The 24,369-nt window shown below is 37.7% G+C and overlaps 1 protein-coding gene across 15 annotated transcripts in view; it reads right to left on the bottom strand.

Moving 5' to 3' along the window:
• Nucleotides 1-24,369, bottom strand: part of CNTN4 (contactin 4) — a 958,186-nt gene that overhangs the window by 826,323 nt on the left and 107,494 nt on the right. For 7 of the 15 annotated variants that reach the window (XM_079933645.1, XM_079933652.1, XM_079933654.1 and 4 more), the window contains exons 3-4: nt 4,651-4,694; nt 4,115-4,165 (exon numbers count right to left, since the gene is read on the bottom strand). The exons of 5 other annotated variants lie outside the window; for them this stretch is intronic. The gene's annotated coding sequence lies outside the window, so the exon portion shown is untranslated. Of the gene's footprint in view, nt 1-4,114; nt 4,166-4,650; nt 4,695-11,112; nt 11,714-24,369 lie in introns of those variants that run through there. 3 more of the 15 variants (XM_079933646.1, XM_079933647.1, XM_079933658.1) reach the window with 2 other exon arrangements.

Here is a 24,369-nt window from a genome sequence, read left to right as displayed (position 1 = left end):
ATGGCAACATAAAACTATACAAAAAGGAAGTAAGAACCCAAAATGCAAACATGGGTGCAGTGCTTTAGCGTCTATACAGTGTTCTCACCAGTACAGTAACTCATTCTGTGCCTCCATCCCACTGTAGACCAGCAAGTTAAAAAAAAACTGCTATCTTGGTATTACAGACTACCAAGCAGAGCCTCGGGAAATCTAAGTAACTTGCACGAAGTCTTACAATTACAGACAAAGCCATAGTGCAGAACATAGATATTCATGCTCACATCCATGATTTTAAGCTACAGCGCTCTGTTCCCTGAAAGGAGAGACCCACAAGACTCCAGCACTCTGTGATCACTTCCTAGAGAGAGGGTGTGAGCCAATTCATGATGAGTGGTCAGAAGTGGGCATCTGACCAAAAGGGAAGGTCACTGCAAATGGGAAATGGTGTCAGATCAATGAAGTAAAGAAAAAGTCCAGGTCAATGGCTTTAAATGGAGCGTTTGGAGAGGAGGTCTGTGTTGGCACAAGTAGAAAAGTCATTAGCTAGTATTCTGTGTTTCCTATTGGCTGTGCAAAAGACGGGAGAGAAGGACTGGAGTTTTAAAGCAATTGCATCAGGCATTATGAAGCTAAATTTCAACTCCACCACCTCTAATGTGTATCTACCCCTTTATCTCTTGAGACTCTGATATGACCTACACACTCAGTCAATCTGATTCACCTGGGATCCCCAAACTAATTGCTACCACATACTGAATGACAGCAGGCACTTGAGTAAATCTTAAGATACACAGTACACTTACGATGTTAGAAACATTGTGCTAAAATCTTTCACATGTCATTTAATCTTCAAACTAACCACAGCAGCTGTGTCAGGGTCCCCAAGACTACTTCTAAAATCAAAGACTTGCTAGAAAGATTCACAGGACTCAGCATCTAAGTTGCACTTATGTCTAAGATTTATTACAATGATGTAGTAGGAATACAAAGTTGGATGATAAAAAAAATAATAAAAACCACAGGCAGAGTCTGGAGTAATCCATATGCAAGTTTCCTTACATGTCCTTCCTCCCATTGGGTGGTCACAGAGAGTGTATACTTTCCTAGCAATGAAAATGCATCAACACGGGTGGAATATTTCTGTCCAGGCAAGCTGATTAGGGACTCAGTGTGGGCACTGTTTATTCCGTTTGTAAGAGGGCTGGTCACATAGGTGCACTCTGCTAGAATTACCAAAATTCCATACGACTCAAAGACAGCAGGTGTTGAGCATACACCACATTATTTGTACAGACAGTCTAGGCATAGTGATCAACTCTTGTCAATTAAAAAAATTATATTAGTACCAGCCAAGATCTCAGATGTCAGCCAAGGGCCAATCTCACATGCATTCCTCTTAGTATATCAGACCTGAGACTCCTATCCTAACTCTTTCCTACACAGGAGGCCACTATTATTGTTTCATGTAGAAGAAGTAACTGAGTTACAGACATTATTTAACTCATCTAGGATCCTAGAAGTTCTAAGTGCCAGACAATGTGTCATAGCTTGAGAGCTCCTGCAACAGACATGACACAAGGTTATAGGCGAGCTGTTTTGTTTTAGGAGACATCCGGGAAACTGAAGGGCTAACTTGTAGGTGGGCACAACGATAGCCAGGTGTGGAAAAAGGAAGGATAGCAAGCTAATCCCAGGGTTTGTAGTTAAATTGGTTACCATCGTGGTCAAGCAGGAGTCAGTCCCACTGTGGTACAGTGTGAAATGAACTTCAAAGTTTTCCACTCAAAATACCGACCAGGGCAATATCTATTTACTGGTTGTTCATCCCCTATTGGTCAAGGTTCTCAGGAGTTATTAACTCCTCATAGTAGAGAAATCTTAGGGCAGAAAGCAAAAATCCCTGAGGCAGAACACAACCTGGTTTTGCAGCAAGGGCGGGAGCCAAAATCTGCATCCAGAGAATGAAAGATAGGGTATAAAAAGGATAAACAGTCTGTATTAAACCTCAGGCAGTGTGACTCCCCATGCTATACCTGAGTCATCATGGTGGGTTCTGTCAGATTCCTTTAGAATGGATTAGAAGTCCCTAAGTAGCTTTCAAGGATTAAACAAAAGAATAAACATCGTGCACCAATGTGACAGTGGTAACTCCAGCTTTTGCACGGCAAAGAAGGTAACAGAGTAAAAAAAAAATCTGTCTTCAAAATCCCACACACCTCAGTTCAGCATTCTTTACAGAAACGTTATTTGTTTAAGGCCGGCAATTGTTGATATATAAAGTTTTGCAGAAAGCCTGACTCTGGCTCAGTCAGGTTTCTGTTCATTACCCTGGAAGATATGAAGGTTTTATTTATATATTTATACATATACAATCAGTAGTTTTTTAACATTTTCCAAGGGTTGGAAAATCACCATCACCTAGTTCCAGAATATTTTCATCCTCCTACAAAAGAAACTATATAAATTCACTCCCATATTTCCATTCAAAATCATTCCCAATTTCTCCTGCTCCTAGCCCCTGGCAACTACCAATCTATTTTTTGTCTTTATGAATACGCCTATTCTGGAAATTTCATATAAATGGAATCATACAATACATGCCTTCTTTTACGTAGCATAATGTTTGCAAGATTCATCCATGTTGTAGCATTATCAGTACTTCATTTGTTTTTATTTCCAAATAACTTTTCATCATATGGATATTCAGTACTTGTTTATCTGTGCATCAGCTGATGAACATTTAGGATGACTCCAGTTTTTCACTCTCACGACTAATGTTTCTATGAACAGTGTGGCTTTATGTTCTCATTTCTCTTGGGTATATATCTAGGAAGGGAATTTCTGGGTCAAATGATAACCTTATGTTTAACACTGAGGGACAGCCAAACCGTTTTCCAAATAAGCTACCTTATTTTACAATTCCACCAGCAGTGTATGAAGGTTCCAATTTTTTCCTTCATCAACGCTTGTTTTTGGCAAATACAAATATTTGAAGGCCAGTAATTTCAAGATCAATGGCTTGATTAAGAAGCTTCCTAATTATTTACATTCAGTATTCCTAAATATGTATTATGGAGAAGGTAGATGCCTTGCAGCTTACAAAAATGACATGCCATCTAGTAGTTGTTGTCATAGTGGGAAAACAAAAACATCCTCACCTATATACATAATAGTGGCAGATGGAGGTAAGTTTTCACAGTAATTCCAAATGGAAATATCAAACCCAAGAAGGTGTGATTTGAGGGTTACTTTTAGAGTAGGATTTGGGTGGAAGTAAAGGAACCTAACACAAGAGAAAGATAGTTGTTATGACTGTTTGCATCCCCCCAAATTCATATGGTGAAGCCCTAATCCCCCATTTCATGGTATTTGGAGGTGGGTCCTTTGGAAGGTAATTAGGTTTACATGAAGTCATGTGGGTAGGGCTTCCATCATGGGATTAGTGTCCTTGTAAGACTAGAGACACAGACAAACACAGACCAGTGCTAGCTCTCTTCAACATGTGAGAACACAGGGAACAGGTGGCCATCTGCAAGCCAAGAAGAAGGCTCTCACCAGAAACCCAATCTCCTAGCACCTTAATCTTTGACTTCCCAGCCTCCGTAGTTGTGACAAATAAATGTCTGCTTAAGCAACCCAGAATATGGTATTTTGTTATGGCAGCTTGAGCTAAAACAATAGCATACCAGATGCAGGAAACACTATGAGTGACAACAGAGAAAAAAGAGATGAGTACTTGTATTTACCCAAAATCAACTAGTGAAATACTGATCAACTTATTTAAACTTGTGTCCTGAACATGGTGAAAAGAATATCCTCCTAGTAGATGGAAAGGAAATGGAAAGAGAACCTAAAACAAATTAGATGCAAGAAGAAAGTTGTCATAGGGAAATAAATAGAAGCATGGTATGAATTTGGCAAAGCCAATTCCTTTAACGTCAAGGTCTATAATTCTGAAAAAAGCTATCAAATATTCTCCGATAAAAGATGGCATAAGATCCAGCTTAAAACCATAAAAATAATGCTAAAGACAGTCTCAAATGTGAGTAATGATTATGAGTTATAAGTAAATAAACAAAGCTGTTATAAATTACCCTGCCATAATTAAAACAAAGTCATTATTTTGTATTACCTTTTATTGTTGATACGGGCCAAAATTAAGGAATATTCCAAGAGAGTGTACCTTAAAAGATAGAGAGAAATGACTTCAAAGCTCTAGGAGAAGAAGTTTAATAGACATTTCAATTGATAACTGGGGACATCTAAATAATAAATAGGAAAATAATGCACTTTAGAAAATCCACTATAACCCAAATAGTAGATCGTGGCAAAGCCAAGCCAAATAACATTTTTCAGTAACAGTTGGTAAAGGCATACAAGAGCAAAGAAAATTTAAATAAAGGAAGTAAAGTTCAATTCACTGAGAGATTCTCTGTTTCATATGCATTTCCAGAGATATTTTTCTGTAACTGGGATACAAAAACTCAAAAATATCTTAGACATATATGTTTATTTTTGGAGCCCTACAAAAGGTATTTAACTATAGCCAAGACAGATGATTGTCCCAAGTAAGGAAATGCTTCAAATATAAATCACCAACTCTCTTCCTTCAGGGTTTACTGTTAACATCAAGCTAGACATATGAAAATTAGCACTGCAACAACTCACCATTTCTGTGCATCCAGGCATTTATGGAAGATCAGATCTGCCTCCTGGAAATGTGATGAATATTAGTATCTGCAAGCACTGGGTAAACCTAGGGGACAGCTGAGCCCAAAGCCTCATCACGTCTTTAAACACTTAACGCCTTCAACTCTAGCATTCACTTTAACAGATGCTCTCACATCCCACATGTCAGCACAGCTTCCTACAAACCCCTATACATAGAAAACACGATGACACATCTTGGTCATAACTGATAAGCAAAATTGGAATTGCTATAGGACCAGCTGATAAGCCACTCCTAGCATGATGAGAAATGGAAGGACCTCATTCCTGATAGGAAAATACGGGGGAGAAGAATGGTGGATTGGGACCAATCCTCCTTGGTTATATGTAACCCTTTACTCTGCCTTTACATCAGGGGAAAGGATCCCTTTGGTTTAATACAATAAGCATGTGTTTCAGAAAAATATACAAGGTAAAGAATTAGTGGTAATGGAATTTTTACAGTTATATGCCACCAAATATTTAAACCAATTTACAAATTACTTATTTTCTACACATCCGGGCTTGGGCATGTATCGAAAAACAGCTATTATTAGACTTATATTTTGAAAGAAAGTTACAAGATGTGTACCTGTTCCCAATTTCTTTAAAAAATAGAAACATACCATACTATCTGATTCCAAAATGCACTTCTATAAACTTTCTATTTACCTGAAACTGGTTAGATCCTTAAATTGGGTTGTACATTTCAATTATTGTGTTCTTATCTCCCCTTGACTCCTCCTTAGAAAGCTGTGGTTAAATTGATGGTGTCTCTTCCTAACTTTAGCTACACGCCAACCTCTTTCACATCTCTATACACTCTGAACCTGCAGCTCTGGCTCCCTGTAATCTCATCCTCTTTGATCTCTGCATGCCAGCTTTTCGTATCCTGTGAAACTCAGCTGAAACGTTTTCTTCAAAAAAAACACTGGCGGGCTTCCCTGGTGGCGCAGTGGTTGAGAGTCCGCTTGCCGATGCAGGGGACACGGGTTCGTGCCCCGGTCCGGGAAGATCCCACATGCTGCGGAGTGGCTGGGCCCGTGAGCCATGGCCGCTGAGCCTGTGCGTCCGGAGCCTGTGCTCCGCAACAGGAAAGGCCACAACAGTGAGAGGCCCGCGTACCGCAAAAAAAAAAAAAAAAAAAAAAAAAAAAAAACTGGCTTTCCCCATCACACTAATTAGTCTCTACCCGTGTAACTCAGTCTATGTAACCCACTCTTCCTTCCCTTTCAGTCACAACATTGCTATCACTGTACCTCTTTCTTACTTTTACACTATTTTTCTCTATTTGCTTTTACATATTTAGTTATTTGTCTGTTACCATCTCCCCCTGTAGACTTTAAGCTCCATGAATGGTAGATCTATATTTAATTTATTTACCACTTTCTTTGTGTACCCAACATCTCGTATACACTCAAATTTTTTCAATTAATACATACATGTTCAACTTTACATCTGGATTGCTACACAAAGTTAATTATGGTTCCATGAAAAACCTTTTGTTTTCTTTATGCACTGCTATATTTTACAGAATTTCTAAAATGAACACATGTATTTGACTTGTGAAATCAAGAAAAAAAATTCTCTTTTTTGAGCGTTGCTTTCCCTTTATAATGCTATTCTTAGGGCTTTGGTTTTCTGATATATTTGAGCTAAAAGCAGTCATTTACTGCTAGGTGATCAGAATATAGGTATTAGTCACATCTGTGGAGATGATGTTCACACGGTAAAGAAGATATTGAAATATCTGGTAGTTCTGGTAATGATTATGACCTTCAAAACATACTCAAGGGGGAAAAAATAGGTACCAAACAATTGACAGTTTTTACAAAAGATTAGAGCAGACAGCATGAAATCACTTCCAGAAATGACAGCAATCAATCTGTTTCTTAAATGGTATCAGTGGCAGAGTCCATACCGGAAAACAGATTGTTTGGAACTAGATCAGCCCTCCAGGCCAGGAAGGTGCCAAGAGAAGGAGCCTGAAAGTTATGACAATAAATAAAGAGCAACCTTCTTATACTACAGACAGGAAGGAAGCCCAAAAGAAGATAAGAGGGGCTGCTGAAGCATGGGGACCAAGAATCATGCCACAAAAAAGCCCAGTACCATCAACGTCCCAAAGAAGCAAACTAAATTTCAGGGGATGAACTTCAATCCTTGGAAAAGAAACTTTAAGAAGTTAGATAAAGTCCAAATCCTACATTTAATGTTGGATCCTAAAGGAATAAGCTTTGAGACAGAGCAGAGTGTTCTACTTTTCAGAATGTGTGTCCAAGCATATTTCGTATAAAAGAAAAGTCTCATTATTTGAAATAACTCACAAAGCAAAGGCCAGACTAGCAGCAAGCACAATCCACCCATGAGCTACAGGGCAGTGGGTTGTAGCTCCCTCAAATCTGCTATGGAAGGGCAAGGTCTATTCAAGAAAAGGAGACGAGGCTGAGGCTGCAAGGGTTTCAAAAGGCCGTGGCTTTGTGGTAAGAAGGGTATGGGGACTGAAGCCACTCAGGGCGTAACATCAACTATAGTCAAAGTAAGCGAGCTCGTCAGCACTTGGTGTGAATGTAAACTGGTACAACCGCTTCAGGAAGCAATTCACCAACGTATCCAGTAAAACTGACACACATACCGTACAACTCAATGATTCAACATCTGTGGGGGGATGTCCCCAGAGAAACGTTTACATCAGGAGGATGTATGTACCAGGAAATTCATTGCCACAGTGAAAGTAGAAATGTTTGAAACTGAAATGCCCACATGAGAACAGACAGACATCATGATCCAGTCACACACTAAGACTATTATATTACATTTAAAATAAATGAACATTATCAATGTTGATCATATTAAATATAGGGAAAAAGAAACCCATTAGCCCAAGGATATACACTGTATCATGTTTTTAAATTAAGTTTTAACACAAAACAGTGTGTGTATATAAATATATACATATACACACACATATATTTAGTTAAATAGATGTGTATAAAAGTATAAATACTTGAATAGGAAGGAAACACTTACTTCAGGATATGTAATACCTCTGAAGAGGTGGGAAGGAGGAGACTGGGGTGAGGGGCTTCATTTATATCTGTACTTTAAGGATTCAATTATATCTATAATTCAAATGGATCTAAATAGTAAAACATTCAACTGTTTTCAAAGGTGGTTAAGGATACACGGCTATGGATTAGTACTGTCTTCTATAATATTATTTATCTTTAGAATATTTATAACATGTTTAACAATTAACATGGCAGAAAATATTTTTCTTGCAGAGCTTCCTCTTTTCTACTGAACACCACTATTTTAAATTTCTATTAAGTACGATTCTCAGATTACATTTAACAGCACTGCAGAGTATGTACACTGACATTTATTATGTACTTCCTGGAATGCAGCCTAAGCCCCTACTCAGGTAGAAACGCTCTCCTACCTAAGGCTTTGATAGCCCTCACATGATCATTATGGCTGATTTTATGTGATGGTTTTCATGGACTCTATGCTCTTTTTCTGACTTTGTGAAAAATGTTGTGTTATCAAATTTCACGTTAGGAAGATTCGTTCTGTATTATCACCTCATAATGTCAAAATTCAGTCATGCGTAATTTCCCTCTCCTTCGGTCTGAGACATCGTCTGTCTTACTACCATTACTAATTTTTGAAAGGAAAAAGGAAAGATGGGGGGAGGGGCTAGCATTATCCCTTTCAAGGAAAAGAGTGACGGACATTTATAAAAGCTCAATACTAAACAAATGTAAATCTTATCAATTGTCTGATCATGGTTGACTACCAGGAAGACACCATTTAAGATTCATCACTATAATCTACACATCAACTGTCCAAATTCAGGGGAATAAAACACCAATTGATCTGAAGTGCTAGATTATTTGGGGATGTAGAAATAGGAAGACTTCAAATGAAGTATTTGTACTCGTATCCCCAGCTTAAGCTGCATTGAACCAAATTTCCACACTCAGGACTATTTAAGCCATATTACCCACCTTATCTCTAAGAGCAAACCTTGAGCAAATATACATTTAAAAAAATCAGTCCTATCTTTGAATAGTGGACACCACTTAAGCCCAGGGTGTAAGTGTGCAAAATTTGTAACTATAAAATGAGAGTTAAACATAATATTCCACCAGATAACATGATGTAATGAATCATAATAAGAAATAAGGCTTCTAGTATTTTCTACCCTCATTTCTGAACACAATAAGGAATGCAGCATGCCGATGAGCCCATTCCACCAAAAAAATTTTTTTAACGCCATTCATATAGTTTGTTGCTCACCTCATCCCACCTTCTGTAATCTTAGATGTGTACAATGTAAGAAACTCAGAACAACAAAAATACACCCTCAATTGATTCACTTTGCTATTTTGTTAATTTCCCTGGGAGGAAAAAGTTATTTCCTATGAGAAAGATGCTGTCTCATTTCACCAATGGACCACTTAACTGTCCAAAAACAAAACCTGCTTTTCAGGGGGACAGCAGAATTTGGTGACTGGCTATTGGGAAAGCTGATGGGAGCCTGGAGAACATTTGATCTGTTGGCAACAGAAACCCTTACATCGCACTGCACATCAGCTAAATTTGAGGCCTCCGTAACTTGAGCTTATCCATTAATGCTGATTGCTACTTCTCAGTGGAGAAACACTGCTGAAAGTACAGGTGTAGATCATTACCGCTTTTTTTTTCCCCAGAAAATAACACACATCTGTTCACTGTAAAGTAATTTCTGAATGGTAATTAGAACTTAGCACTGGGGCTTAAATAACAAATGGAATTTTTAGGACCTGGCCCAGAAAGAACAAGTAAAACCTCAAGTCCTGTGTTATTTCACAAGGCTTCTTCCAGAAAGCAAGGGGTAAAACAAAAGGAGCACCTGACAAGAGCTAAGAGCCTCAAGTTCATAGTCCCTGCTCCCCACCTGAGCAGCTTATGAAGCTGGGCCGTATGTCTCATCCCTCTGGACCTCAATTTCCTCATCCATAAAATGGGGAGGTAGACTTAGGATAACAAACTCTCAACTCCAACATTCTACATGTCCCCTGACTTTCAGATACTTTAAAACAGTAATTTCAGTCAGTAGGTCAGGTTCCCAACTTGCTAACCAACACCAGACAAACCGCATCATTAATGAAATTGATGCCAGTACTAGCCAGATACACAGAAAGTTTGAAATTGAAAAATTCATTATTTCACATGAGGAACAAAATGTGTATTAATATGCTAAGAGCTTGCATGATCTCAAAGATTCATAAAAATCCCCAATGAACTGTGGATCACATCTTGAGAAACTCTTCCCAATCAAAATTCCTCAACCTGAGTTACATACAGGAAACACATGCGGTGAATTTTAGAAATATCTCTCCCTTAACTCCCACTTCAGATGAATTAAACCAGAATCTGGGTGTGAGGGTCTCTGTCACTGCTTTTTTTTTTTTTTTAACATCCCTAGTCAATTCAAATGTTCAAAGACTGGAAAGCACTGTTTTAAACCAAGTTAAAATTAATGAAAAATGGGGTGGGGCACTTTAAGGGCATTCCAGAAGCGCTTCAATATGAGAAAGGAACATTTTTAAAGCATTAGAATGCCTATAATGAGATGTAAAAAAGGCAAGCGAGGGCCTCCCTGGTGGCGCAGTGGTTGAGAGTCCGCCTGCCGATGCAGGGGAAACGGGTTTGTGCCCCCGTCCGGGAGGATCCCACGTGCCGCAGAGCGGCTGGGCCCGTGAGCCATGGCCGCTGGGTCTGCGCGTCCGGAGCCTGTGCTCCGCAGCGGGAGAGGCCACAACACTGAGAGGCCCGCGTACGGCAAAAAAAAAAAGGCAAGCGAAATTATTAACATGGGGAATTTTTTTAAAAATATCATTAAACAGAAGGTCAGAAAGCTGGCTTTAGCCATCCGTAAGTCCACCCAAAGAGGGTACTTCACTGAATCAATGAGTGCGTATGCTCATTTCATGACTGACCTACGTGGAAGAAGGTTATAGAAATGTAAATGAGTCTATACCCACTTTAATGGCAGTAGCGGGGGATGGGGGGTTCCCCACACTGACAAACACTTCTCAGGATATCAGCTGGGTGTCCTACAATTCAAATCAATTCTGAGACTATCTACCCAGAGACAGTTTCAGGTTCCACAGGTTAACAGGTCGGTCCTACAAGACTGCCTCCTTCCCCACTTCACATGCCAATCACAAACCCAGGCTGTTACCTGTGCTTCTGACTAACAGGCTACAAACTTGAGGTTCCCAGCCCTCCACCAACTCAGGATGTCAATTTCAAGCCTAGGTTGTTACCTGTACAACCTTGTACAACTTTGTTACAAGTATAAACTAGAGTTTCCCACAATTCCCTGCTCTGGTTTGGTTAATTTACTAGAACTCAGACAAAGGTTTCACTTACCAGATTATAACTCAGGAACCACCAGATGCTCTACATGCATAGGGCAAAGTATGGAGAGAGGGTACAGAACGTCCACGTCCTCCAATCACACCATTTTCGCAGCCCCTCAGGGGGTTCAACAACCAGGAAGCTCTCCAACCTCGCCTCTCTTGGGTTTTTATGGAGGCGTCATTACATAGTCATGATTGATTAAATCACTGGCCAATAGCAATTGATTCAACCTCCAGCACCCCTCCCAGGAAGTCAGGGTGCAGGACTGAAAGTTCCAACCCTCTAATTACATGGTTGGTTTCTCCTGGCAACCAGTCCTCATCCTTAGGTGGGATCCAAAATTAACCCCATTAACCTAACAAGAAACACCTTGATCGTATTCAGTACTTAGGAAATTCCAAAGGTTTTGGCACCTGTGAGTCAGGAACCATGGATGAAGACCGACCAAATATATATGAGAAATGAGAAATATATATTTGGTCATCTGAATAACCAAATATATACTTTGCTTATAAATCAAAATATTTCAAATATGTTTCAATAGTTTTAACTAACAACCAAGAAAAAATAAATTTTAAAATCAACAAGAAGAATTAGCTAAATTGTTCTTTTAAACTCCTTGTGAGTGGTAGTTATTAACAGACAAAATGGTGTTATGGGATAGGTTTTGGAATGCCTTTAGTATAGGAATTAAAAACAAGAGTTGAGGGCTTCCCTGGTGACGCAGTGGTTGAGAGTCCGCCTGCTGATGCAGGGGACACGGGTTCGTGCCCCGGTCCAGGAAGATCCCACATGCCGCGGAGTGGCTGGGCCCGTGAACCATGGCCGCTGGGCCTGCGCGTCCGGAGCCTGTGCTCCGCAACGGGAGAGGCCGCAACAGTGTGAGGCCCGCGTACCGCAAAAAAAAAAAAAAAAAAAAAAAAACCCACAAGAGTTGATTGTAATCTGAGAAAACATACACATAGTTCTCTATGTGTATGATGTTAATAAAAAGACAAAATCTATATGGAGTGTAGACTAGCATAAAATTACACATGTACATGAGTGCATAATATTCTCAATATTCTCAGAACCAACAGAAAAACAACAAACTAAAGCAGCAGTTACTACCTTACTCAAGAATCCTCTGAAAACCCCATAATCAGGGAAATTGTTTTACTGCTTAAAATATGACAAATAATAAATATTAGTTGTCATTATCATTCATCAATTCATTCCTATTTACTTTTCTATTATGTGTTTGATTTTGGGTAAAAAACAGTTAATAATAAAAACCGTTTGCTTCCAATGAGTTTTTGATGTAATGAAGGAAGTGGGGAGATTCAAACGGACAATTAAAAGATGACAAAGCAGTAAGAACAAAGAAGGGGCAACTAAGATAGGGATGAGGAGTCTCATCACACAGAAGGAGGAAAAAAAGTTGAGGCTCTAAATAAATTAGTAATATTTAGTCAAGTACAGGGATGGGGTAAGGAAAAGAGGGCTAACATGTTCATACACCCGGTAGGGACTTGAGTGTGCCAGGACCTAGGGTCCTAACTCTAATGAACTGCATTCATCACATCACATGTACCTCCTCAAAGTTCATTCTGCCTCCCCCTTTATTGAGCCCTCTGCCATTTTGTTCCACCTCAGCCTGTGTGGCTGCTGTCCAACTTCACATCAGCACACTAGATTCTGCCTCCTGAGAGCCAGCTGCCACATGCCCCCAGATCTCTGCCACCCCCTGTTAATTTCATATTCAGACCACCACAGCAAATGTGGAACCTGGCTTCCTAAGCAGCTCCTCAGGGCCAGATGATGAAACCCAGAAGCATGGGAGGGTTCACCAATAAGAGGCCTAAGAGAGCTGGAGGTGAACTCTCTCTCTTTTCCTTCCACTAATAAGATGTGTTTTTCTCTAAGCTGTGTTTTTCTTGTGTTCACACATCAGAAATGTCCCACATGATCTAACCACTGTACCTGCTAAGCAACTGTCCTTGATGTTAAGCAGATTATAAATCAGTGGCCACCCTGGAAATGCAGCACCTTTCTGCTGCCCCTTCTCCTTGTCCTCACTGCCCTTTTCCTCACTCTTGCCACTACGGAATGGCACCTCCCAGTAAAACTTGAACACTTTGTCTTAGGCTCTGTCTTTCCAGGAACAAGGATAAGACATGAGTTTTTCTGTGTAACAATGGGGGCAACTTTAAGTTTTCAATAGGAAACAAAGATATGTATAAGATCTATTACAAAGATCACATGGGCTGTGGATTAGAGGGGAGTCAAAACTGAGGGAATAAGACCATTAGGAAAGCTAATTTGACAAAACACCCAGAATTACCACAGCAATCCTGAGGAAAAGGAACAAACCTGGAGGCATAACCCTTCAGACTTCAGATGATACTACAAAGCTACAGTAATCAAAACTGCATGGCACTGGCACAAAAAACAGACATATAAATCAATGGAACAGAATAGAGTCAAGAAATAAGCCCACACACCTACAGTGAATTAATCTTTGACAAAGGAGCAAGAATATGCAGTGGAGGAAAGACAGTCTCCTCAGTAAGTGGGGTTGAAAAAGCTAGACAGCCTCATGTGAATCAATGAAATTAGAGCATGCCTTCATACCATAAAAAAACAAAAAACAAAACCTCAGAATGGTTTAAAGACCTAAATATAAGACATGACACCTTAAAACTCCTAGAAGAGAACACAGGCAAAACATTCTCAGACATAAATTGTAGCAATATTTTCTTAGATCAGTCTCCTGAAGCAAAAGAAATAAAAGCAAAAATTTAAAAATGGGACCTAACTGAATTGAAAGCTTTTGCACAGCAAAAGGAAACCATCAACAAAATGAAAAGACAAGCTATGGACTAGGAGAAGATATTTGTAAATGATGCAACCAATGAGGGGTTATATCAAAAATATACAAACAGCTCATACAGCTCAATATCAAAGGAAAAAACAATCAAAAATTGAACAGAAGACACAAATAGACATTTCTCGGAAGAAGTCATACACATGGCTAACAGGCACATGAAAAGTTGCTCAGTATCTCTAAATATTAGAAACAGATGAATGGGTAAAGAAGATGTGAGATACACACACACACACACACACACACACACACACACACACACACACACAATGGAATACTACTCAGCCATAAAAAAGAATGAAATACTGCCATTTGCAGCAACATGGATGGACCTAGAGATTATCATACTAAGTGAAGTCAGAGAAAGACAAATGTCATACGATGTCATTTATATGTGGAATCTAAAACGATAGAAATGAACTTAGATACAAAACAGAAAAAGACTCACAGACATAGAAAACAAACTTATGGTTACCAAAGGGGAAAGTGGGGGGAGGGATAAATTAGGAGTATGGGATTAACAAAAACACACTACTATATATGAAATAGATAAACAACAAGGATTTACTGTATAGCACAGAGAACTATATTCAAGAGCTAGTAATAATGTAGAGTTGAAAATGATCTGAAAAATGTATGTGTATATATATATATTTATATGTAACTGAATTACTTTGCTGTATACCTGAAACTAACACAATATTGGAAATTAACTATTCTTCAATAAAAATTTAAAAAGAAAGCTAATTTGGAGATTTAGGGAAAAGATGGTTGTGGCTGTGATTACATCAGGAATAATGCAGGATGCCATCAACCCCTCCAGCTCTCTGCCTGGGAAGTCTACTTCCTTACAGAAAATATAAACAAAGTTTTCACTGCCATTATGAAATATCGTGTGTGTGTGTCTGTGTGTGTATGTGTGTGTGTGTGTGTGTATATATATATATATATATATACACACACACACACATAATTTTATGCATTTTTCAAGTTACATTTTCCACATAATCATAGACATCTTTTCACGTAGGTAAACATAGGCGTAAACTTTTTTACCAGTTCCATATATCCTACTGTGTAATTACAGCATAACTTATGGAATTCTTTCAGCCATGCCTTATTGAAACGAAACTCCAATGAATATCACCAGATAGACAGACAGACACAGGGACACAGATATCTTTATGGACCTCTATATACACTCCTGTAAGACACTAAAAGTAGAGATTCTGGGCTGAACTGTGTATCAGTCAGGAAAGGCTAGGTTATGCTTCAGTAACAATAACAGTACAAAATCTACAAAATGAAATTAAATTAAAACTCAGTGGCTCACACAAAATTTTATTTGTCACTCATACCACACATCCAACATGGGCCTATGCATCAACCTTAACAGGAACCCAGGGTGACAGAATAGCTCCAACTGGAGCACCACCTGTTGTCTTGATAGGAGGAAAAGTGAACACAGGAATTGCACACTGATTCTTAAAATTTCCCCTACAAGGTGTACTGATGACTTCTGCTTTAGGATTTTAGCATTATCAGTAGAGCTACAGCAAGTTCTACTGGAGGACCCTGCATAGAGCAAAAGTCAAAATTCTAGTCATGCATCTCTCTGGCTAATCTCTTCATCAGGAAGATACCATGTTCTCCAGGGTAAATCACAGTAAGGTGCACCCAGCCCAGGCAGTGCTTAAAAACATGGACTGTGAGGCAGACCTGGCATTACCGTAACTCACCCAGATTATATCAGATATTATTTGAACTTTAAGCCTTAGGTTCTTACCTATAAAAAAAGGAATACACCCTCTCATAGAAGAGACTGGCTAGTTTTTCAGTAAACTTATTTCCTTTCCCCATTGCACCCATGGCAGGATTACATTTCCCAGACTCCCTTGCAATTAGGTGTAGCCACATGACTGAGCTCTCACCACTGGAACATGGATAAAAGGACAGATGCCTTTTTCATTGAAAACTATTCTTTCTATCCTCACCTTCTTTCTCCCTTCTTGTGTCAGATGCAACAGAGAATCCAGCAAAGGATTCGGAAGCTCTGTGAAAGGGTGGACCACAACTGGAAGAGCACATGTGTATTAAACTGTTAGGTGAAATAAAAATATCTATTCTGTGGTGGTTGTAGCTTATGGCATTTAGCCTACACAAACTATGTGCTCCTGTACTAGGGTTATCATAAAGATTACATGAAAAAATCAAAAGAAAAGTCTTATCACAGCATCCATAAACAGTGCATATTAAACCACTACTAGCTATGATTTTCATCACTGTTCTGATATTTACCAATTGACACATCTGTATATTTTTTCACTCTAGTCAGTGTCAACTTGCATAGACACCATAACTGACTAATAAACATATTTAAGACAAAACGGACTCCAAAAGCCCTTCTTAATATCACTGTCTTAATATCAAATACAAATACTGTGCAAGGAAAAAGTAACTATGGCTTCTTTCTGCTTTTAGTAAAAATCCAATCCTTAAAAATGTTATTTCAGGGTAAAGGAGTACTCACATTGATTATTTAGAGAACACTGGCACAAATGTATATTGATTTTTAGGTTTTATAATGAAATTTGCTTGATGTGGTTTTCTTCACAAATTAAATGAACATTGACCTGCCTGATTGCATATTGACAGTAAAATTATCCTTAGATACAGAAGCCTTTGTAGATACTGTCAAAGAAAGTTAGACATGATGAGTGGGCTCTTTCATAAGTTGACAGTATTAGCTCTGACCCTAACTGTGATCTTTCCCTATGGTTTAGGCAGAGCAGGCAGAGACAGATTACCTCTCTTCTTCCTCACTTTACTTCAAAATAGTCCTGTTTCTACACCATACTTGTGAAGGAGAAGGGGAGAGGGCCCATGGAAGGAAAAGGTATGTCATAAGAGCTTACATCTGTCAAAAAAATACAGGTGAAATGTTCTCACCTGTCAGTAAAAATAACTGCCTGCTAAGAAACAGGACTGGAATAGCTGGAATACTCTTCTAAGTATTCATCACCTCCCTACTTTAAATGCAAAGTGATGAAATGTATTCAATTGTTTTGCATTTCCTCAAAATGAGACTTTTGCCTCTCAGAATTGCTGATTGCTTCTCTGGTTATTTGCATAGGATACACCATCTTACCCACTCAGTACAGAAGTTTACTTAATAATCGTACACTTCTAAAAAGGATGAAACAGCCAGTTTTCCGAGAACTGCATACATGTCACTTTGCTGAGACAAATATTACTTCTGTTTCATTCTGTGTTTCTAGTATTATTATTTCGACTCCAGAGAAAAAGAACTGAGAAACTGCTTTAAAATTGCATAAGCACGCTCGTCGTTCGTTACTGAATGGCTACTAGGAGCCTGACATGCATTAGGCTCTTGAAAACAAGACAAGGTATAATCTCTGCCCTTTGGGAGTTTATAATTGAGTAAGAACTTAACCGGGTTGTATTTGAGGCCCAAACTGGCTTCAGGAATATACAAGTCCCTACAGTTCACATCTCATGTCCCTGGTGGAAGTTTCAGTTGGAGGAAAACTACATGGCTCCTACCATGGTCAAAGAAATGTAAAATTAGGTTGGAGCATCCTACTTTAAGTCAGGGGTCACACTTTTCTGAATTTCATTATCGGGAAAAATTTTTAAATATTTAGTGGTATTTAGGAATTTTAAAAACATTATTATTAAATAATATATTGAACATGACAGAAAATCATCCACATAATAAAAAGTGGAGTAACAGGCTAAAAAAAGTTGTTTTAAACTCAACAGGCCATAAGAAAAGACAATACTAAAATCATGTTACAGATAATTCATTTTGACATGAACTTTCCTCACCAAAAAAAAAAAAAAAAAATTCATGATTTGGAAAAAAAAACAGTGACTATTTTAAGCAAATCCTAAGTATATCCCAATCTACACCTATCTACTACAAATGAATAAATACTTAAATGTAAAAGTTTCAAAGTTTCAAAGTAGATTTCATGTAATTCTATACTGACAATTATGAGACATCTGTTATTCAGACCAGAAGTGCTGTCATAACTCAGCTTTCTGAATTATCCACTCAGCAAATTACTATTTCAAACTCCAACAGTTTCTTCAAGAATTGACAGGGTTGCTATTTCTCTGAACATGTCAAATTTATCCAAAGCGGAAACTTGCCTCCTTGGACAATCATGAAACAAAAATTAACACACGAGCATTTTCCTCATGTGCCCTAAGTATGAATGGAGAAAAAAGTTTAAAAATAATTGTTCTTTCTTAATTTAACATTATTTATTTAAAGACCACGTTTATTAATTTTAAAGCATGTGTACAGTTTTAAAAGCCACCCAGAAGTCTTACTTTGCTTAACCAACAAACCAGCATGCAGCAAACTACAAAAGTGTAAAAACTTCAAGAAGAATCTGTGAACAAATTCTACATTTGCAAAAGAAAGAGTTTAATTATCTATTTTTAGGATCAAAAGAAAGGCTTATATTATTTTTCTGTGCAGTTGCATATAACTTTATTAAATGTGTATAATAACATCAAAGGCATTAATTCATTGTTAAGATTTGAAGGCATTGTAAGTTTGTGAATAATTAAAAAGACGTATGCAATTTTTTGCTGAGTAATGAATATGTCAAGAAATATGAGTTTTACTGCACCTATTTATTAAGGTCTGTACATCAAAGATCTTAAAAGTTAACCACTTCTCTGCATTTCTATGTATTCACAAGTGCTCCTCATGGGTTATAACAATGAATGAATTGTTAAACCTTAAATTGTTAAAAACCTCAAATACAAATTATAAAATTTAATTTTCTATGAAATTTAATAATTTAAAAATTACAATTTTTACATTCACAGGCTAAACCTTTGAATATATAGATTTAAAATATACACATACCATTCATATACATAAATATATGAAGAAATTGCAAGAGAAAAAAAAAAAGACACTTGGAGAAATCTTGTTTTCTATTTTAACTATATATCCAGGTCCACATACCGATTCTGCCCTAACTGGCTAAGCAACTCTGGGCTTGTGATTTAAACCTATATGCTAGTTTTCTTATCTATGTAAAAGGGTTTTGCCCAGTACCCTATTTATTGGTTAGGAAAAGGACTATAATTGACCTGAGTTGGACAATTGTAAGGCATTAACTGGGTCAAGTCTCCTTTGGATAAAGTTTTCAAGGGGCTTCTAAGGTCAGGACACCAAGATATGTTCTGACTTTTTTCTCTCTCTCAGCGCGACGGTCTGGGATAATGAGCTGACTCAATACGATCCCTCTACCTACGTGTATGGTAGACAGTACATGCACCTGTTCTAGAATGAACCTGAGCATGTCCAACTAGATCAAGTACAGACTAATTATCCCAGAGAAAATGAATTCTTCCATGTGGTCCATCATATTAGACTTCAGTTCTATACTGACCCAGATTTACATAACAGACTCTATTTTGCCTTCATTTCCTTTCCTTATATATCTATTCCTCTCAGAAATATGATAGGAAGGGGACACTTGTTGGACAGACAGACTATGAATATTATTCACATAAATGGCCATCACATCATCATAAAGATAGCACCCCATTTTTCAGTGTCTATAACACCTAGCATGGTGCCTTGTACAAAATGTGGTCTGATAAAATGGTAGGTAATGATACACATTCTCCCTATAAGATAAGAACCAGATAGTCTGTTTGTAATCATGTAGTCCAAATCCTTTCATTTCACATACTGGAAAATGTTAAATACAAGGACACAATAAATGGGCACATTCCTGAGTCCCAGATAGGAAAGCATTAACCAGTGCTACACTTAGGTTAGTTAGATAAAATAAAGGCATTACAATTATGTTTGGTGGTTAAAATGATAAGTATTATGGCTCCATAGAGATACCAATAAAATATAATAATGAACACTTTTATTTTTATATGAACCATTTTAAGGTACTCTGACTAGTTACACCTGAGATTCTCATAATGGTTTCTGAGTTAGGGGAAAACAAACTAAGCTGACATAAATTAAGTAGGTTGCCTATTGTTGAATAATTAGTAAGCAACCTCTCTAAGTCCTAGTCAATTATCTAAAAGACAATGTATACATATAGGAATACACATTGTATATATTTTTGCAACTATTCACCATGTTTTACATTAGCTCCTTAGACGCTATTCATCATATAGGTGAAAGTTTGTACCCTTTTACCAACCTCTATTTCCTCCATCCCCCAGCCACTGGCAATCACTTTTATACTCTCTGTTTCTATAAGTTTGACTTTTTTATTTTAGATTCCACAAATAGATGATACTCTGCAGTATTTGTCTTTCTCTATCTGGCTTATTTCACTTAGCATAATGCCTTCAAGTCCCATCCATGTTGTCACAAAGGGTAAGATTTTCTTCTTTCTCTCGTCTGAATAATAGTCCATTGTGTATATACATATATACATATATGTGTATATATATACAATTTCTTTATGCATTCATGTCTTGGTTATTGTGAAAAATGCTGAAATGAACATGAAAATGCAGATATCTGTTTGAGATCCTGCTTTCAGTTCCCTTGGATATATACCCAGAAGTGAAATTGCTGGTTCACATGGTAACTGTAATTTTTTTTTTTTAAATTTGAGGAACCTCCATACTATTTTCCACAGTAGCTGAACCAATTTACATTTCCATCAACAGTGCACAAGGGTTCCCTTTTCTCTCCATACTCACTAACATTTGTTATTTCTTGTCTTTTTGATAATAGCCATTCTAAGAGATGTGAGGTAACATCTCACTGTGGTTTCAATTTGCATTTCCCTGATGATTAGTGATGTTGAGCACCTTTTTAATGTACTCATTGGTCATTTGTACGTCTTCTTTGGAAAAATGTCTATTTTGTTCCCCTGCCCATTTTTAATTGAATTGTTTCTTTGTTCTATTGAGTTTTATGAGTTCTTTATATATTTTGATAGTAACCTCTTATCAAGTATATGAGTTGTAAATATTCTCTCCCATCCTCTAGGTTGTCATTTTGTTGATGGTTTCCTTTGCTGTGCTGAAGCTTTTTAGTGTAATGTCAGTTTACATTTTTATTGCCTTGGCTTTCTTTTTTTTTTTCTTTGAATTGGCTCTATTTAAATATAGCAGATATAAATCTCCAGCTACTATTCAGGCTGCATCCTCCCTGACCTATCACCAGCATGTGACGTGAATGATCATCCCTTTACACTTTATTCACTTGGGTTCCAGGACACTGCACATTCATGTTTTTCTTCTTATTGCACTGTTAGTTGTGTCTGATTCTCGTTATATTCAACAAGCTAGTGATAAAGAAATAGTGACAGCTCTCCCTTGGGGAAGAATCTATCATATGAAACACCACAGAATTTGGACACTTTCTCCTGTTCTCTAGAGAACCTCTCTAATGAACCGCTGACACACAGCTCTCTCCTGTCCTGTTGGCTACTCTACCTGCCCTACTCCATCCACTCATTATCGGACTTTCTTGCCTTTTATCCCCTATACTCTGGACCGTCGTGTCTCTTCTTTCTTGCAGTCTTCTGTGATACCAAACCAAGCCATATAAGATGTAATTTAATAAAATCCAAAGAATTACAGAATGAAGACATCCCATGGAGTGTAGATGCAGAATGACTTCTAATGGTGTCAGCTTCTAATGCTGGGTCAATGTGCCTGGGAAACTAGTACTCTTGGCTTTTGGTGTCAAATCCAAAAAATCATTGGCAAGACCAATGTCAAGGAAGTTACCGTTTATGTTTTGTTTTGGGAGTTTTATGGTTTCAGGTCTTATGATCAAGTTTTTAATCCATTTTGAATTGATTTTCTTGTGTATGATGTAAGATAGGGGGTCCAGTTTCATTCTTTCACATGTGGTTGTCCTATACCATTTATTGGAGAGATTTTCCCTTCCCCATTGTATATTCTTGGCTATTTTGTTGTAAATTAATTGACCATATATGCCTGAGTTCATTTCTGGGCTTCCTATTTTGTTCTGTTGGTTTATGTGTCTGCTTTTATGCCAATACCACACTGTTTTGATTACTATAGATTTACAATATAGCTTGAAATCAGGAAGTGTGATGCCTCTAGCTTTGTTCTTCTTTATCAAGATTACTTTGGCTATTGAAGTCATTTGCCATTCCATTGAAACTTTAGGACTGTCTTTTCTAGTTCTGTGAAAAAACATCATTGGAATTTTGATAGGGATTGCAAATAACCTGTAGATCACTTTGGGTAGTATGGATATTTTAACAATATATTAATTCTTCCAACCCATGTACACAGGATATCTTTCCATTTATTTATGTCTTCTTCAATTTCTTTCATCAATATCTTACAATTCTCTGTGCATAGATCTTTCATCTCCTTGGTAAATTAATTCCTGAGTATTTTACTCTTTTCTTTTTCTTTTTTTGTGGCTGCATTGGGTCTTCGTTGCTGTGCATGAGCTTTCTCTAGTTGTGGCGAGTGGGGGCTACTCTTCGTTGCCGTGCAAGGGCTTCTCATTGCGGTGGCTTCTCTTGTTGCAGAGCACAGCTCTAGGCGTGCAGGCTTCAGTAGTTGTGGCGTGCAGGCTCAGTAGTTGTGGTGCATGGGCTCAGTAGTTGTGGTTCACAAGCTCTAGAGCACAGGCTCAGTAGTTGTGGCACACAACACAGGCTTAGTTGCTCCACAGCGTGTGGGATCTTCCTGGACCAGGGATCGAACCCATGTCCCCTGCATTGATAGGCAGATTCTTAAGCACTGTGCCACCAGGGAAGTCCCTATTTTACTCTTTTTGATGAAATTATAAATGGGATTTTTTTTCTGATAGTTTGTTATTAGTGTATAGAAATGCAACTGATTTTTGTATATTGATTTTATATCTTGCAACTTTACTGAATTTGTCTATTAGTTACAACAGTTTTTTGGCAGAGTCTTTAGGGATTTCTATATATAATCTCATGTCATCTGCAAATAGAGACAGTTTCACTCCTTCTTTTCTGATTTGGATGTCTTTTATTTTTTTACTTTCTTTCCTAACTACTCTAGCTAGAGCTTCCAGTACTATGTTGAATAGGAGTGGTGAGAGTGGGCTTCCTTGTCTTGCTGCTGATCTTAGAAGAAAGCTTTTAGCTTTGCACCATTGACTATGCTGTTAGCTGTGGGCTTGTCACATATGGTCTTTATTATGTTATACATATTTCCTTTATACCCAGTTTGTTTAGTGTATGAGTGTGTGTGTCTGTGTATTTTTTTACATTAAATTGTGATTGTTACTCAAAAAGGTATGGTCATCCCCAGATTAAATAATCAGCTAATAAATTGGGGAATAAGCAGTTTTGCAGGTCAGCAGATTACATTTAAAGTCCAAGTGCCACCATTAGCTAGCTATGTGACCTTGAACAAATTACTTAGTTTCTCTGAACCTTACATTTTTATTGTCTGCAAATTGAAGGGAATGAATTTTCAGTGATTCACAAATACCAGGGGAATGGTGTAAAAGAATGCATTTCCTGAGACTTTGGAAAAACCTAAATTCAGTGGGTTCTAACATTTCTCTCAGGTTTCAAATCCATATGGGTATGATTCTTACTCTGCATCAGGTTTCAAGTCCACTTAACAAATTGACCCTTTCTACTTTAACATCCCTGCATGTAAACTGAAACTCAAGGTAAATGACTTGCCCAAGGCCACAGAGGTAAGTAGTAACAATGCTGAAATTAGAACAAATACTTCTAAACCCCATTTCCGTGACTCTTCCAAGGAAAATATAAGCAACAACACATTAATCTGGTTCTCCTGCTACTTTAAGGACTAGGAGCCTTGACATCAGAAAACCTTAGAAATATGCACTGTTTTTGTCCAACCAGACAATGTCTTAGGATCAATATATATTCTTCAAAATGAAGAACTGCTTAATGGCTACTGAAGCTAGAGGAAGAACGAGAAGCTGCTCTTTGAAGTGAAAAAAAAGTCATATTTCCTTCAAAAAGCAAAAGAAAAATGCCTGTAGGATAGAGTCTCATTTTAACAAGCAAACCTATTACACAGCTTAAGAACTTTGTTCTTCTAGTTGGAGATACTGAAAATAGCCTCCCCTATAATATTTAAACCAATTTAATATATTTTACACTTAGCAGGTGTATAATAAGTTGAAAGGATTGAAATAGGAATTTGTTAGAGGATTGTAAGAATTTGTTAAATGAAGAAAATCATGCATTATGTCAGTATCAGCATATTACTATGAATGTGGCTGTCTACTGATAGATGCTCTCTATAAAAGCCTAGAACTTTTAAGTCATAAAGACTAAAAATGAAAAAAAAAATTATTTTCTTGCCAGCAGCACATGCCAGCTGAAGGATTCTCAGGCTTTACGTAAATTCTGAGGTCACCTCCT

Source organism: Stenella coeruleoalba (assembly GCF_951394435.1).
Source record: "Stenella coeruleoalba genome assembly, chromosome: 10".
Classification (NCBI taxonomy): Eukaryota; Metazoa; Chordata; class Mammalia; order Artiodactyla; family Delphinidae; genus Stenella; species Stenella coeruleoalba.
The sequence above is the reverse complement of the archived record's forward strand: the minus strand, read 5'-3'. Positions and strand labels throughout refer to the sequence as shown.